This window comes from Bos taurus, chromosome 2 (assembly GCF_002263795.3).
Source record: "Bos taurus isolate L1 Dominette 01449 registration number 42190680 breed Hereford chromosome 2, ARS-UCD2.0, whole genome shotgun sequence".
Lineage (NCBI taxonomy): Eukaryota > Metazoa > Chordata > Mammalia > Artiodactyla > Bovidae > Bos > Bos taurus.
The window spans coordinates 21702899-21717896 of record NC_037329.1 but is presented as its reverse complement, the minus strand read 5'-3'; the positions used below and the strand labels follow the sequence as shown (position 1 = coordinate 21717896).

The 14998-nt window shown below is 40.3% G+C and overlaps 1 protein-coding gene across 7 annotated transcripts in view; it reads right to left on the bottom strand.

The window, feature by feature from the left end:
• The window catches only part of ATF2 (activating transcription factor 2), an 83368-nt gene extending 77408 nt beyond the window's left edge, over positions 1 to 5960 (bottom strand). For 6 of the 7 annotated variants that reach the window (XR_009496809.1, XM_025000423.2, XM_025000418.2 and 3 more), the window contains exon 1: positions 5810 to 5960. The gene's annotated coding sequence lies outside the window, so the exon portion shown is untranslated. 7 annotated transcript variants of the gene reach the window in all.
• Positions 5961 to 14998: the final 9038 nt, after the last annotated feature.

Sequence of the window (14998 nt, the reverse complement as noted above, 5' to 3'; positions counted from 1 at the left end):
CTACTATCCTCTCCAGTAAGAAAAATATACTAGCTTCAGGATTGTCCAAAAAAAGTGAAATTACTGTATATGTAAAATACATTAAGTACAGTGCACAGCACTCATACAGTATCTATTCAGTTTATTATAAATTTTACTGTTTTATTTTGACTTTAAATGTACATTTTCCTAATAATCCTAATCTTACTACCTCCTTTTTTTTAAAGTCTGAAGGTGAGAACTAGTTAAATTTTTAGACAGAAGTTTTTTTTAATTAATCTTTAACCCATGAACTTGATGGTATCCCCTCAAGTTATCTGGTACATGTTTAGTTCATCAGTGTAAGGAAGTGAGAAAAATATAAACTCAGCTTTAAGGATGAAAGCAGTAGTTTTTAATTGTTGCCCACTGCCAGCAGACATGGGACTTGCCAGGTGGCACAGAATCTGTGCCTGCCAAAGTGGTAAAGAATCTGTCTGCCAAAGCAGGAGATGCAATAGACACAGGTTCGATTCCTGAGTCAGAAAGATTCCTTGGAGTAGGAAATGGCAACCCACTCCAGTATTCTTGCCTGGAAAATTCCACATACGTACACACAGCACACATGACAGATGTTCTTCATACATATCACCACTCCCAAGAGTATACCCAAGTTTTGATGAAATTCCTCAAAGTTGATGAGATACATGAAGAGCATCATAGACTTTTCTCAATACTGTATTCATGAAAGTACATTATGAGTGCAGATGGCCCTATGGATTCAAACAACCTTGAATCAAAAATATTTGGGGGAACAGGACTTCTTTGGTGGTCCAATGGTTGAGGCTCTGTACTTCCAATGCAGGGGGCACAGGTTCAATCTCTGGTCAGGGAAGTTCCAATATCCCAAGCAGTGTGGCCAAAAAAAAAAAAAAAATTCGGGGGAAGAAATTTCAGAAAGTTCTAAAAAGCAAATCTTGTGTTTGTCTCCTGCTGGCAACCATGTACACAGCATTTACACTGTATTAGGTATCATAAGTCATGTAGGATGATTTAAAGAACATGGGAGGATGAACTTAGGTTATATGCAAATACAATGCCATTTTATACATGGGACTTGAGTATCAATAAATTTTGGTATCCACAGGGGATCCTGGAACCAAACTTCCACAGATATTGAGGGATAGCTGTACGTGAATAGTGAAATTAGCCCAATGTCTCAAAATATTCTTTAATAAAAATAACGGTAGTCCAATTTTTAAGTCGAACTTCATTTCTCAAGTGAGTCTTGATTATTCCCAGACCTCTACTTCCTAGGTGATATAAGGTAAGCAAGTTCTTACTTTAAATTTTAAAATTACAATAGAACAAGATTAGAAATATATAAACACAAAGAACTTACAGATTAATGGTTATGAATGTGAACAGTGCTAATCCAAGTTTTTACCAATAACATTATTTTAGACTTGGTAATCATATGAGTTATGTGAAATAACATCTCCAGCATTGTTTCTGCTCAAGGCAGATGAGCAAAATACGCTTCTTGATCACTGCTTTTCCTCACTAAAAACTTATCTCTGAAAGAATAAAAAGATTAAATAGAAATTCACAGCTCAGCAAGAATTAAAATAATTCATAATCACCCCTCAGGAGTATATCAATAATAATTTTTCATTATGAAGAGGGCATAAATAAGATATAGATTATGTACAATTCCCATAACAACACTAGTAAGCTTATATCCTCCGACACCATACAAAGTATGTCAAAATTAAAGTAAATGAAAGAGATACTACCTCAGAAGTAACCCTCATTCCAACATCCATATTTCACAATCATTAAAATCTATCTTACGAAAGATAAAAGATACCAGTGACTCTCAACACTGTGATTGAGAAATGATGTTGTACTTATAGTAAATAATTAGTAAAGAAATCAAAAGCACAAATATCAGAAGTATGGTCTTTAAATTGAATCATCAGGAAGAAATGAAAGGTCTCACTGAAATGTTTATAGTGGGATTGGTGAAGTAGAAGAAAATGATAACTGGATTGCACAGAAATCACAGTATTACAATTTTATCAGTTCAGTCATTTCTGGTAACACTATCCTAGGAAGTATCCAATAAATAGAAGGAAACTCACTAACCCAAACAATAGAATTAGAAAAAAACTAAGTTATAAAACTGGAATGTCAAAGATTCAGGTTCCATGAGGCAAACTAAAGAATGTTTAGGGAACATATTTATAAACTTAAGGTCATTATTAAGGTAGCCATGTAATACCAAAATACACCTGGTGATTTACCAACTGGCTTTTGCCAATTACAATCATTCCCACCTGTCTTTCTCTGCTGCTGCTGCTGGGGCTAAGTCGCTTCAGTCGTGTCTGACTCTGGGAGACCCCATAGACTGCAGCCCACTAGGCTCCTCCGTCCCTGGGATTCTCCAGCCAAGAACGCTGGAGTGGGTTGCCATTTCCTTCTCCAATGCAGGAAAGTGAAAAGTGAAAGTGAAGTCGCTCAGTCGTGTCCGACTCTTAGTGACCCCATGGACTGCAGCCTACCAGGCTCCTCTGTCCATGGGATTTTCCAGGTAAGAGTACTGGAGTGGGGTGCCATTGCCTTTTCCTTGTCTTTCTCTACTAATCTTAAGAATCTCTCCAATAATAAGCTACTATTACTGTTGGGACTAGGCTTCTCAGGTGGCTCAGTGGTACAGAATCAGCCTGCCAAGCAGGAGAGACAAGTTTGATCCCTGTATTGGGAAGATCCCCTGGAAAAGGAAATGGTAACCCACTCCAGTATTCCTGCCTGGGAAACCCCAAGGACACAGGAGCCTGGCAGTCCATGGGGTTGCAAAAAGTTGGACACAACTTAGCAACTAAACAACAACAGCTGTTGGGAGTGCTTTCTATTCCTTGGATATTGTGACAGAAAAAATGACTGAGAATCACTATCTTTGTTAAGACAGACTGCAGACGGGTGAATAGGCCTAGCCCCCAAAGCATTTATTTACATCCCTTCTTGTTGCAAAAAATGTTTTTAATTACTACAATTACCAAAATGCCAAGAGGAAAAAAAGCATCAGTAAAAATAAAAATGTAAATGATGTATCAGTTTCAAGCTTGTTAAAAAGAATTAAGTGAAAGTAATAATCTGTATTTACAATTACAATATATATGTAAAATAATTCCAATTATTGTTGGCCTTAAAAATCCACAAACTTCCTTAAATTTCTTTGAAACTATACCTTACACTAAGTTTTTAACCTTAAGAAACAGAAATAAGATGTTTTGTGGGATTGGCCCCTAGATATGAATGGTGAATACTATTACTACTACCTCCTCGTTAAGTTCCATTAAGAGAACATGAGGAATTTTATGTACGTTCTTAGTCTTAAGGAATAGGTGTGAGAATAAGATAAACAGAAATATAGTAAGTTAAACTTCTGACTATAACTGCTAATTTGTTTTATTTACAGTACATTTTAATTAGAGCCTAGAATAACATTTTGTGTATTAATTTTAAAAAATACATTATTGCTACTCACTGGGTTTTCAATGAGAGACTGGTGGAAATCTGGTTTTAAATAGGGAGACTTCAACTACTTTACCTTGTTGGAGGACATTACAGTAAGACTATTAAAGAGAAAGAAGTACCAGCTTATAGTCTTTACTTCATAATGGAAGGAAGAGCTTGAAAACAAAAATGAGTGGAAACAGCATGTACAGTGGGACTGTTTACTTGATCTAATATGATCTAACAACAATTTACCAGCAGATAACATACAAGTCATTAAACCCCAACTTTTCCAAAATACAAAAATTTAAGTAGAAAAAATGTAGATGATTAATTGAAAGTTAATACTAATTATAGGTAGTAGAAATTTGAGGCAGAGTACATCATTTTTAAAAACGAAATTCATATAGCTTCTAAATCCTAAATACAAATACTCCAATTTATGAAAGAGCTGACACAATCATTTTTACTGTTAATCTTAGTTTTAAAACACAAAACAAATACTCCAAGTAAAGTAAATGTAGGAATTTCTGGATTACATTATCTAATAGATAATATAGTGCCCCAAATATAAAATAAACATTCTAATATGTTTTAAAAAGAACTTCTAGAAAATACAATCAAATCTGCAGAAGGTATCATGTACCTTAAAAACATAAGCACAAAAGCACCTGAAAGCTCCGTCCTTAATGACAGTTAAAAAACAAGCACTTATGTTCTAAATTACAATATTATATTTTAGTTAAAAACCTAATGGCGGCAGCACCCTCTCAGAGTAAGATTAAACATGTCTTGGGGAAGCAGCATACACAGCACTGTAAATTTGGACTATTCTTACAGATTATTTTACAAAGATTAGGATTCAATTATCGATGGCCTTAATTGTTTGATCTGAAGAAAGACATCTCTATTTTTTTTAACATACTTTACAACGATGTTCCTGCAGTTTTGAGAACAGTGTTTTTAGTAGATTCTTCAAGTCAGTGTAATCAATTAAATAACAAAATATAATTGCTATTATATTTGTCTTTCAGGGCACTTAACCATATAGGGATGACTTTCTAAGAAGTTTCTCACCTTCATAGTTTTGGTACAAAACACCAAAAATATAGGCTTTAAGATAATGCCTAGAGAGACTGACAGTGGTTATAAATTACTTCAGATAGGACAAAAAATGTGCTCAGCCCAACAGTTTTTGTTCTGATTTCAAATCTATACATTAAGTGTATCTACTGTTACTGTCTCCAAATTTTAAAATTCCCTAGAAATTGTTACTTTCACATAATAATAGGTATTAGTCAATAGCCTAAAGTCCATCAGGAGTAATCCCTTTTACTCCATCATATTCACAGTAGTTTTGCTCTTGGCCTGGCCAGTTTTAAAACTCTTCATTAACCAAAGGCAAAGATAATTTTATACGATATAAGGGCACAAAAACAGTCCCCATCTCTTTCGCTCTCTCCCTCCTTCTAGCGTCAGTTGAACAAGTGAACACAGAACCCCCCACACACACATACATACACACATGCACACACACTCTCGGTACTGGTCCCCAGGGCATCAATTAAAAAAAAAAAAAGGTCATACCCCTACGATTCTCTACAGTCTACCTAGGAAGGTTTTAAAAAAAAAAAAAAAATGGGGGAAAATACAAGAATCAATCTGCACCGCACCTCAGCCCCGCCCCATCGGGAAAAAGTGGGGGGTGGCGGGAGTGTGAAGGGGCAGAAAGGACAGATAAGGCCAAGACTTCCAAGTCCCAGGTTCTCCATTCCATTTGTTCCGTCAGCTTCCACCGCAGCCAGAGACCCTGACCCTATTTTCTACCGCGCCTCCAGTTCCTCCCCACGCCACCATCATATACAGTGCCCAACCACTGAGTGCAGAGACCAGAGCCGGCCCTCTTCCTGTTCCATTCCAGAACTGAGGGGGGGTTTCCCCGCGCCCTCTGCGACTCCGACATGTGCCCCCGGGACCTCTGAACAGACCAGAGAAGGGGAAGGTACATCGGGGGAGGGGTCTAAGAGACGCCGTTATTCCTTTTTCCTCCACGTTAGGAAAGCGCGCGAGCGGGGAGGGGCCGGAACAACAAATGCCAGTTACCTAACGGTCCGGCCTGGCCAGTCCGGCTCCTGAAGCCGACACCGCGCGGGCCGCAGAGGCGGCAGCGCAGCCACAGCCGCCCCGAGGGCTAGGCACAGAGGCAGGAGAGCCCGAGGTGATGGGAAGCGGGGGGTGGGGACTATGGTGAGCGACGTCGCCATGTTAGTGCCTTCTTTCTCCGTATCCCTACAGTCTCCAGTCCTGCGGCCCTCTCCTCATCACTACTCACCTTTCCAGCTCACTAGTTCATGCTCTTTTCGGTCGTTGGGAAGACCCAAGCTCCGCGGTGTTTACAAACTACCCCTAGAGGAAAGGGCTGAACCGCACTTTAAAGGCCACGGGCTCCCACAGGCTTCCGTCCTCTCTCGCGAGATCGGACTGACAACCCTTCTCTCCGCCCCACTCCCGGCATCCCTCCTTTCTTCTCGCGCCCCTCCCCTACACGCATGCTCCCCTTCTAGCCTTCCTTCAGACGGAGCGCCTCCGGGTCAGGTGGTTCCCTCAGGCTTAAGGAAGTGGGTAGGACTTCAGGAGGGCAGGGAAAAGGAGGCGGGAACCAAGGGATACTCGAGCGCTGATTATTGGATAAAGAACTCGAAGGGCGGGAAGCAGTTATGGAGGAGACGGGACCAGAGAGTCAAAAGAGCTGTGTCTCTGTAACCCGCGAGCAACTGCAGACTGTGATTGGCAGACGGCTGGGAGGCGGGCGCGAGTGTGGGGCGCTGGAGCAGGTGGATGCTGAGGTCGCGTGAGGTTGATGGTGTGCAGGAAGGAATAGGTGAACTCTGGGAAGGCTGCGAGCGGCGGGAGAGAAAGCAGGCGTCCTCTGAGCCCAGCTCCGGAAACCTGGTATTTCCGTTGCTGTCACTTCCCGGTCCTAGGTAGAAAGGAGAGTAAAGCGTAGGGAGGCGCTCACCAAAACCCACCTTCCGGCTACAACTGAACCCTGAGACGGAGAGCTTCGGTTTAGAAGCGGAGTGTGCTGGAAATTAACTCTCGAGCCCCCAACATGTCTGAAATGCGAAAGATGTCAGTTCTGAAAATAAACGAGAAAGCCTTTACTATGAATGGCATTTTTTCGAATTTTACTAAGCTGTAGCTGAAACTGATTCCTCCGGCTCTTAGCGCCCTGTACGTGATGTTAGCATATAATTATGTTCAAAGTAACTTACCAAAAGGAAATACAGTGCTTTACACTATATCTCCCTAACTTAAAATAGTAACAGGGACTTTTTTATGAGAAAACCTTCCATATTATGGTGTATCCTATTTTATCAATTTTCCTTTACTAAATAGTTATAGGCAAAAATACATCAATTTTAGTAGAGATAATTTCAAATCTTTAGAACATGAACAACTCCGTGTTAACACTTCAGAGAAAACCAAAGGACACTAATACGGCATAGAAATAGCGCTGTTTCCACATTACTATCCTACTGCTTCACAGGTTGATGCAATACCAAGAAAATATCTGTCAAACTTTGGAGGTACCTGTTTAAAAACTGTGTGTGTGTGTGGAAGGGGCGGGGGTCATTTGACTAACATTAAGGACAAAAGAGATCATATTTATTGTGCCGCAGTTAACACAAATACACTCCTACAAACTAGAAATCTGTGATTCTTTTTACAACTTAAATGTTTCAAATGTTAACTGTAGGGATATTGGTTGTTCAATAAATACACACTGGCACCGTTGAAAAGTATGATAGGGACCCCTGCAAAAATCTGCATTAGTTTTTTATTTTTTGCATTAGTTTTTTTAAAGCACATTTTTTCCAGTGCCTATTTTTCTGCTTATTAAGTGATGATTTCTAGTCTGTAGCAAAATTGTGAATTGAGTTTACATATAAACATATTTGCTCAACAATAAAAACTTCACCTGCTAATGCAGGAGACATAAGAGACATGGGTTCAATCCCTGGGTTGGGAAGATCCCCTGGAGAAGAGAATGGCAACCCACTTTAATATTCTTGCTTGGAGAATTCCATGGACAAAGGAGCCTGGCGAGCTTTAGTCCATGGGGTCCCAAAGAGTCAGGCACAATTGAGCAACCAACACTTTTACTTTCATGAGCATAAATGGTACTCTCGAACATCTCCAAACTCAAGTGAAACAGAAACTGTTGGAAGATTGTGGGGCATGTATTTGACAGTTAAAGAACTGCAGTTCAGTAACGGTATCTGGCATTTAGCAGGTTTCCGGCCTGTATGCCTGTATGTGAGTCAACAAACCCCTCTTTTAAAACTAATATCATTACTCAAGAGACCTGAAAGAAGCCAAAGTATTGACACAGTTTATGTCTCAAGTTAAAATGAAAGTACCATCCCTATATGTTAGTAACACTGTAGTACTGTTAGTGTAGTGTAACATTGATTGTTAAAACCTCAGGAGCTCAGGGGTCAGATCTGATAGAGTACCTGAAGAAATATGGATGGAGGTTTGTAACATTGTATAGGAGGCAGTGATCAAAACCATCCCCAAGAAAAAGAATGCAAAAAGGCAAACTGGTTGTCTGAGGAGGCCTTGCAAATAGTTGAGAAAACAAAGAAGTGAAAGGCAAAGGAAAAAAAGAAAGATATACCCATCTGAATGCAGAGTTCCAAAGATTAGCAAAGGGAGATAATAAAGCCTCCGTAAGTGAGGCCACAGGACTGGAAAAGGTCAGTTTTCATTCCAATCCCAAAGAAAGGCAATGCCAAAGAATGCTCAAACTACCGCACAATTGCACTCATCTCACATGCTAGTAAAGTAATGCTCAAAATTCTCCAAGCCAGGCTTCAGCAATACGTGAACCGTGAACTTCCAGATGTTCCAGCTGGTTTTAGAAAAGGCAGAGGAACCAGAGATCAAATTGCCAAATATCTGCTGGATCATGGAAAAAGCAAGAGAGTTCCAGAAAAGCATCTATTTCTGCTTTATTGACTATGCCAAAGCCTTTGACTGTGTGGATCACAATAAACTGTGTAAAATTCTGAAAGAGATGGGAATACCAGACCACCTGACCTGCCTCTTGAGAAATCTGTATGCAGGTCAGGAAGCAATAGTTAGAACTGGACATGGAACAACAGACTGGTTCCAAATAGGAAAAGGAGTACATCAGGGCTGTATATTATCACCCTGCTTATTTAACTTCTATGCAGAGTACATCATGAGAAACTCTGGACTGGAAGAAACACAAGCTGGAATCAAGATTGCCGGTAGAAATATCAATAACCTCAGATATGCAGATGACACCACCCTTATGGCAGAAAGTGAAGAGGAACTCAAAAGCCTCTTGATGAAAGTGAAAGTGGAGAGTGAAAAAGTTGGCTTAAAGCTCAACATTCAGAAAAGGAAGATCATGGCATCCAGTCCCATCACTTCATGGGAAATAGATGGGGAAACAGTGGAAACAGTGTCAGACTTTATTTTTGGGGGCTCCAAAATCACTGCAGATGGTGACTGCAGCCATGAAATTAAAAGACGCTTACTCCTTGGAAGGAAAGTTATGTCCAACCTACATAGCATATTCAAAAGCAGAGACATTACTTTGCCAACAAAGGTCCATCTAGTCAAGGCTATGGTTTTTCCTGTGGTCATGTATGGATGTGAGAGTTGGACTGTGAAGAAGTCTGAGTGCCGAAGAATTGATGCTTTTGAACTGTGGTGTTGGAGAAGACTCTTGAGAGTCCCTTGGACTGCAAGGAGATCCAACCAGTCCATTCTGAAGGAGATCAGCCCTGGGATTTCTTTGGAGGGAATGATGCTAAAGCTGAAACTCCAGTACTTTGGCCACCTCATGCAAAGAGTTGACTCATTGGAAAAGACTCTGATGCTGGGAGGGATTGGGGGCAGGAGGAGAAGGGGATGACAGAGGATGAGATGGCTGGATGGCATCACTGACTCAATGGACGTGAGTCTGAGTGAACTCCGGGAGTTGGTGATGGACAGGTAGGCCTGGCGTGCTGCAATTCATGGGGTCGCAAAGAGTCGGACACGACTGAGCGACTGAACTGAACTGAAGTGGACAATTCAAAGAAATAGAGGAAAACAATAAAATGGGAAAGACTAGAAATCTCTTCAGGAAAATCAGAAATACCAAGGGAACATTTCATGCAAAGATGGGCACAATAAAGGAATAAACAGTAATGGACCTAACAGAAGCAGAAGATATTAGGAAGAGGTGTCAGGAATACACAGAACTAAAACAAGATCTTAATGACCTGGATAACCACAATGGTGTGTCTGATCAGTCACCTAGACCCAGACATCCTGGAGTGTGAAGTCAAGTGGGCCTTAGGACACATCACTAGGAACAAAGCTAGTGGAGGTGATGGAATTCCAGCTGAGCTATTTCAAATCCTAAATCGACTGAGTGGATCACAGGAAACTATAGAAAATTCTTAAAGAGAATACCAGACCACCTTTCGTGCCTCCTGAGAAACCTGTATGCAGGTCAAGAGGCACAGTCAGAACGGACATAGAACAATGGACTGGTTCAAAATTGGTAAAGGAGTACAAGGCTGTATACTGTCACCCTGTTTACTGAATACTGTCACATGTCACTCATGTCAATCAGTATATCCTGTATAATGTCACTTGTCACTCATTTATAAGTAAGTTATAAATGTTACAGTATTTCAAATTAGATGAATTTAAAAAACATTTTCCATTCACTTATGTCAAAAATTTGAAATCCTTTTCTCTAGTTTTGATTCATTTTCAGTTGGCAATAGGTTTGGTTTTAAATTTCTCCTCTTCATCCCTCCTCCTCCAGGACTTTGCCAAGTTGATAATTATCTAAATAATGGGTTAAAACATATTTTTTAAAAAAGTCTTTGGGAGTCCTTTTAGACAAGAGAAGAATCATTAGTAATACAGATGGTACCCTGATCTGTTGTGAGGATACATTTTGCTAATTTTCTAAAGAGAAAATATATCAAAACTGAAAAAACATAAAGGAGGTCAGAGGAGGACTTCCTTGGCTGTCTAGTGGTTAAGACTCCATGCTTCTAATGCAGGGAATTTGGGTTCAGTTCCTGGTTGGGGAACTAAGATCCCACATGCCATGCAGCCAAAAAATTAAAAACTTTTTAAAAAATGAAGTTCAGAGGGAAAAACGGGTGGAATGAATGCAAATCTGTTATATATACATGTAGCAGTTTAGCATAGCAAAGTAGCTCACTTTATCTACATCTAGTTCCACAACAGTTCCTTCACTATAGCTTTTCTGCAATGGAGAAAACATTAGGTGTGTACAAAAGCAGTCAGTATTTTCAGTTCTGATCCTGTGAACTTGTAAGCTCACTATTTATGCATGCTGCTGCTGCTGCTAAGTCGCTTCAGTCGTGTCCGACTCTGTGCGACCCCATAGACGGCAGCCCACCAGGCTCCCCTGTCCCTGGGATTCTCCAGGCAAGAACACTGGAGTGGGTTGCCATTTCCTTCTCCAATGCATGAAAGTGAAAAGTGAAAGTGAAGTCGCTCAGTCATGCCCGACTCTTAGCGACCCCATGGACTGCAGCCTACCAGGCTCCTCCATCCATGGGATTTTCCAGGCAAAAATAGTCTCATAAAATTTTTCTCACTTTCTCATTTCTCAATATCCCCGAGAGCTCTAAAGTTCTTTGCAAGTTTTTTTTACAAGGGCAGGAAACTTCTGGACTGCTTCTTTGCCTGTCTTATTGTTCCCCATATGTATCTATCTAACTTACTCCTAGGAAAATTAGTGAGGACCTGGTGAATCACCTTTAAGAAACTAGCCTGACTTCTGAATAAAACTGGTATTCATTCGATACAAGGAGAGACTATTTGAAGAAAACGCCTTTCTGTTGAAAAAAGTGTCCATTACTAAATAAACACAAGAAAAAATGGTGGCCTCTAAATGCTCTCAAAACTTTCCCAATGCCACAGAATGTTATGTTTCCATCTTATTTAGAAGTATTTATGTGATTATTAATCCAAAAATCTGTTATTGCTCATAAGAATGCTACTAAAACCCTACTATGTATAGATAGATAAATATCTATCTATAAAGAGTAAAATGGAAAGATTTATAAGATGTAGTTTCTGTTTGTAACTAAACAAAACATAGCATAGTGCAGGGCATCCCTTATGTCTGCCTTGGACTAGGGGAAAGAGTCTACATTTTCACAGGTATCCTCAAGGTGCAACTCAGTACAGTGGTTTAGATTTGCCTGTGGAATCAGGAAGGGTGTGTTTATGTGTATCTGTGTCGTGTGAAGCAGAATACTTACCCACCCACCTGATATCTGAAAGACGAGGACTGCCTAGCCTAAGACACTTTAGTTGATTTTGGGGGTAGCTTCTATCTCGTAGCAGATTCTCTCTCTTGTACACTGCCAGAGTTTTCTTGTACACTGCCAGCCATGTCCTATGATATAGTTATCTCTGAGCACCTGGTCTCACCGTGGAAGTTTCCATTCTGAACATTTCAAGTGCAAGGAAGACCACTACACACCTCCCAGCCCCCAATCTTTGGTTCTCAAAAGAATTTATCATTGTGTGTGGCATTGTGGAGCTGTATTTATCTTCAAATTACACCAATTAGCTTATTCCAGCTTCAGTGACACCAGCCCAAAGAGAGAGAATGGAATTTAAGGCCTCATTTCGTCCTTCATCTCAATGACTTCTCTTGTCTCTCTCATCCCACTCTCTACAAAGAGGGTTTGTCATCATTATGGTCTGCTTTCCACACACTATTAAATTACCAGTAAAAGTAGATAGAACTACTCCCAGAATAAAGACTTTTATCTGTCCTTTGTGTCTAGCCTTCCTGGCTCCCCATATCTAGTCTACTTATCAACCTGAAGCCCAAGTAAGACCAAAACCATGAGTTCCTTATTTATCAGAAACCAAGGTAGGTCTAGTCATATGGACTCTCCTGGGCCCTAGCTAATACCTAGCTCTTTCCAGTTACCTTCTTACCTTGGACACAGTCTCTCAGGATAACTGTCAACCAAATGCTTTGTCTATTTTTCATCAAGTGTCAATATTTATGGAACATAAAACATTCTCAATGTTAGGCACTGTTCCTGGCCCTAAGACCACAACAATAAACAAGGCAAAGTCCTCTAAGCAGATCCTCATGGTGGGAGGAGGGGCAAAACAGTACATATATAAATAATAAGATAACTCAGTGGTAAGTGCTGTGGAGAAAATAAAGCAGGAGTGTGATAACATGCAGTATGATAAGCTTACTCCTTTTATACAACTTTACAGGACTTGAGAACTACAGATAGTTTAGACCTCTCTAGAGAAGTAGATAAATGCTTTGAACTGTCCTTTAGATACAAGTCTTGAGGGAATAATACTGAGGTGTCCAGCATCCGAGAGACTCAGCCAACCTATGCAGCTATTTGAGGAAGCAAATCCTGTGACTATTTTTTTTTTTTTCCTGTGACTTTTTTATAAGAGGAGCATATCCTGGAATTTCCATGGATGGGAATTGCTGACTAAATGCTTTCTGTTCAAAAGCAGCCACTGACAACAACCATGAGTCCTTTTAGGAGTCTCTACCAAGATCTGCTGCAGGATGATAGCTAATGCTAATAGGCAGAACAATCAGGAGCTCTTGGATTTACAAGTCCCTGTTGATCTTAGGTCAGTTCTCCCCTTCATTATTGTTGAGAAAGAAGCTCTAAATTACAAAATATCTAAGAGACAGATTACTTACATCATTTGGGAGAAAGAAGTATAGATTCTTGCCAAGAACCAATGCCAATTTTTCGAGATTATAAAGAGATTGATACTAAAAGGATATGACCTAGGGAGACAGATTACTCTCAATTTACAAAATTGACATTTCTATAGATTTTTGAGATGTGTATTGAAGCCTGTTTTCTCTCTGACAAATTAGACCAGTGGTTCTCAACTTCCTGACTTTGGGACCCTGTACCTCATAACCACATGTTAACCTAAGTAACATTTTGGGGAAAAATAATTATATTTTCCAAAACAAAAGGAATAAAATTGTTTTCATTTTCCCAAATTATTATGTCATGCTTAAGAGAAGATAGTTGCATTATTGTATCTTCTTCTGCACTTGATTTGCAGTTGAAGCAAATGATGAAAATCTAGCCTCACGGAGTGAAGTATATGGAAAAGAGGACCTCATGAACTCCCTGAAGAGCTCTTGGGGCTCTCAGAATTCTCAGACCACACTTTAAGAATCACTGCAGTGTATCACTACATAATGTAGTACCACAAGTGGTACATTGCAATGCTGCTGCTAAGTCGCTTCAGTTGTGTCCGACTCTGTGCGACCCCATAGACGGCAGCCCACGAGGCTCCCCCATCCCTGGGATTCTCCAGGCAAGAACACTGGAGTGGGTTGCCATTTCCTTCTCCAATGCACGAAAGTGAAAAGTGAAAGTGAAGTCACTCAGCCATGTCCGACTCTTTGCGACCCCATGGACTACAGCCCACCAGGCCCTCCGTCCCTGGGATTTTCCAGGCAAGAGTACTGGAGTGGAGTGCCATTGCCTTCTCTGGGTACACTGCAATAGGGAGGAGAAAATAAGTCTCCCAACGAGTGAGTTGACAGCTTTTTGAAAGATAAAGGAGTCTGAGTCATGGCATGCTGGCAATTGTAGTATTCCGGAAGTGCTTCTTTGAGAAGCACTGTAAGCTTTGAGTTTAATGTATTAATATATACAGATAATCTGGGTTCCTTGTTAAAATTCAGATTCTGACTCAAAAGATGTGCTGTGAGGCTCCAGAACCTATAGTTCTAACAAGCTCCCAGATACTAATGGTGCTGATCCATGGACATCACTTTGAGTAGCAATGTTCAAGTAAATTATGATATACATATTACCAGAAAACCTATAGGACTATGCACAAATGAGCTTCTGTGTGTGAGGGAAGTGTAGGATAGGGACAAGTGGAGGAGAGAGAGAAGTATAAACAAACTAATGCTAAATACTTAAAAAAAAACTATTACGATGCTATTGTTTCTTATAAATCCTATTCAGTTCAGTTGCTCAGTCACGTCTGACTCCGAGATCCTATGGACTGCAGCACGCCAGACTTCCATGTCCATCACCAACTCTTGGAGCCTCCTCAAACTCATGTCCATCACGTCGGTGATGCCATCCAACCATCTCATCCTCTGTTGTCCCCTTCTCCTCCCGCCTTCAATCTTTACCAGCATCAGGGTCTTTTCCAATGAGTCAATTCTTCGCATCAGGTGGCCAAAGTATTGGAGTTTCAGTTTCAGCATCAGTCCTTCCAATGAATAAATCCTATACTATGACAGATTTTCACTACTACTTGTTAACTATCAAAGCAAGCTAAGGCATAATATTGCTATGTTTGTTGAGGCAGAGGAGAATGGTATAAGATCTGAAAAAAAATTTTTTTTGCCCCTAATAATTGGGCAAGTAGTGATAGACTGTCTCTGAAGTTCATAGTATTA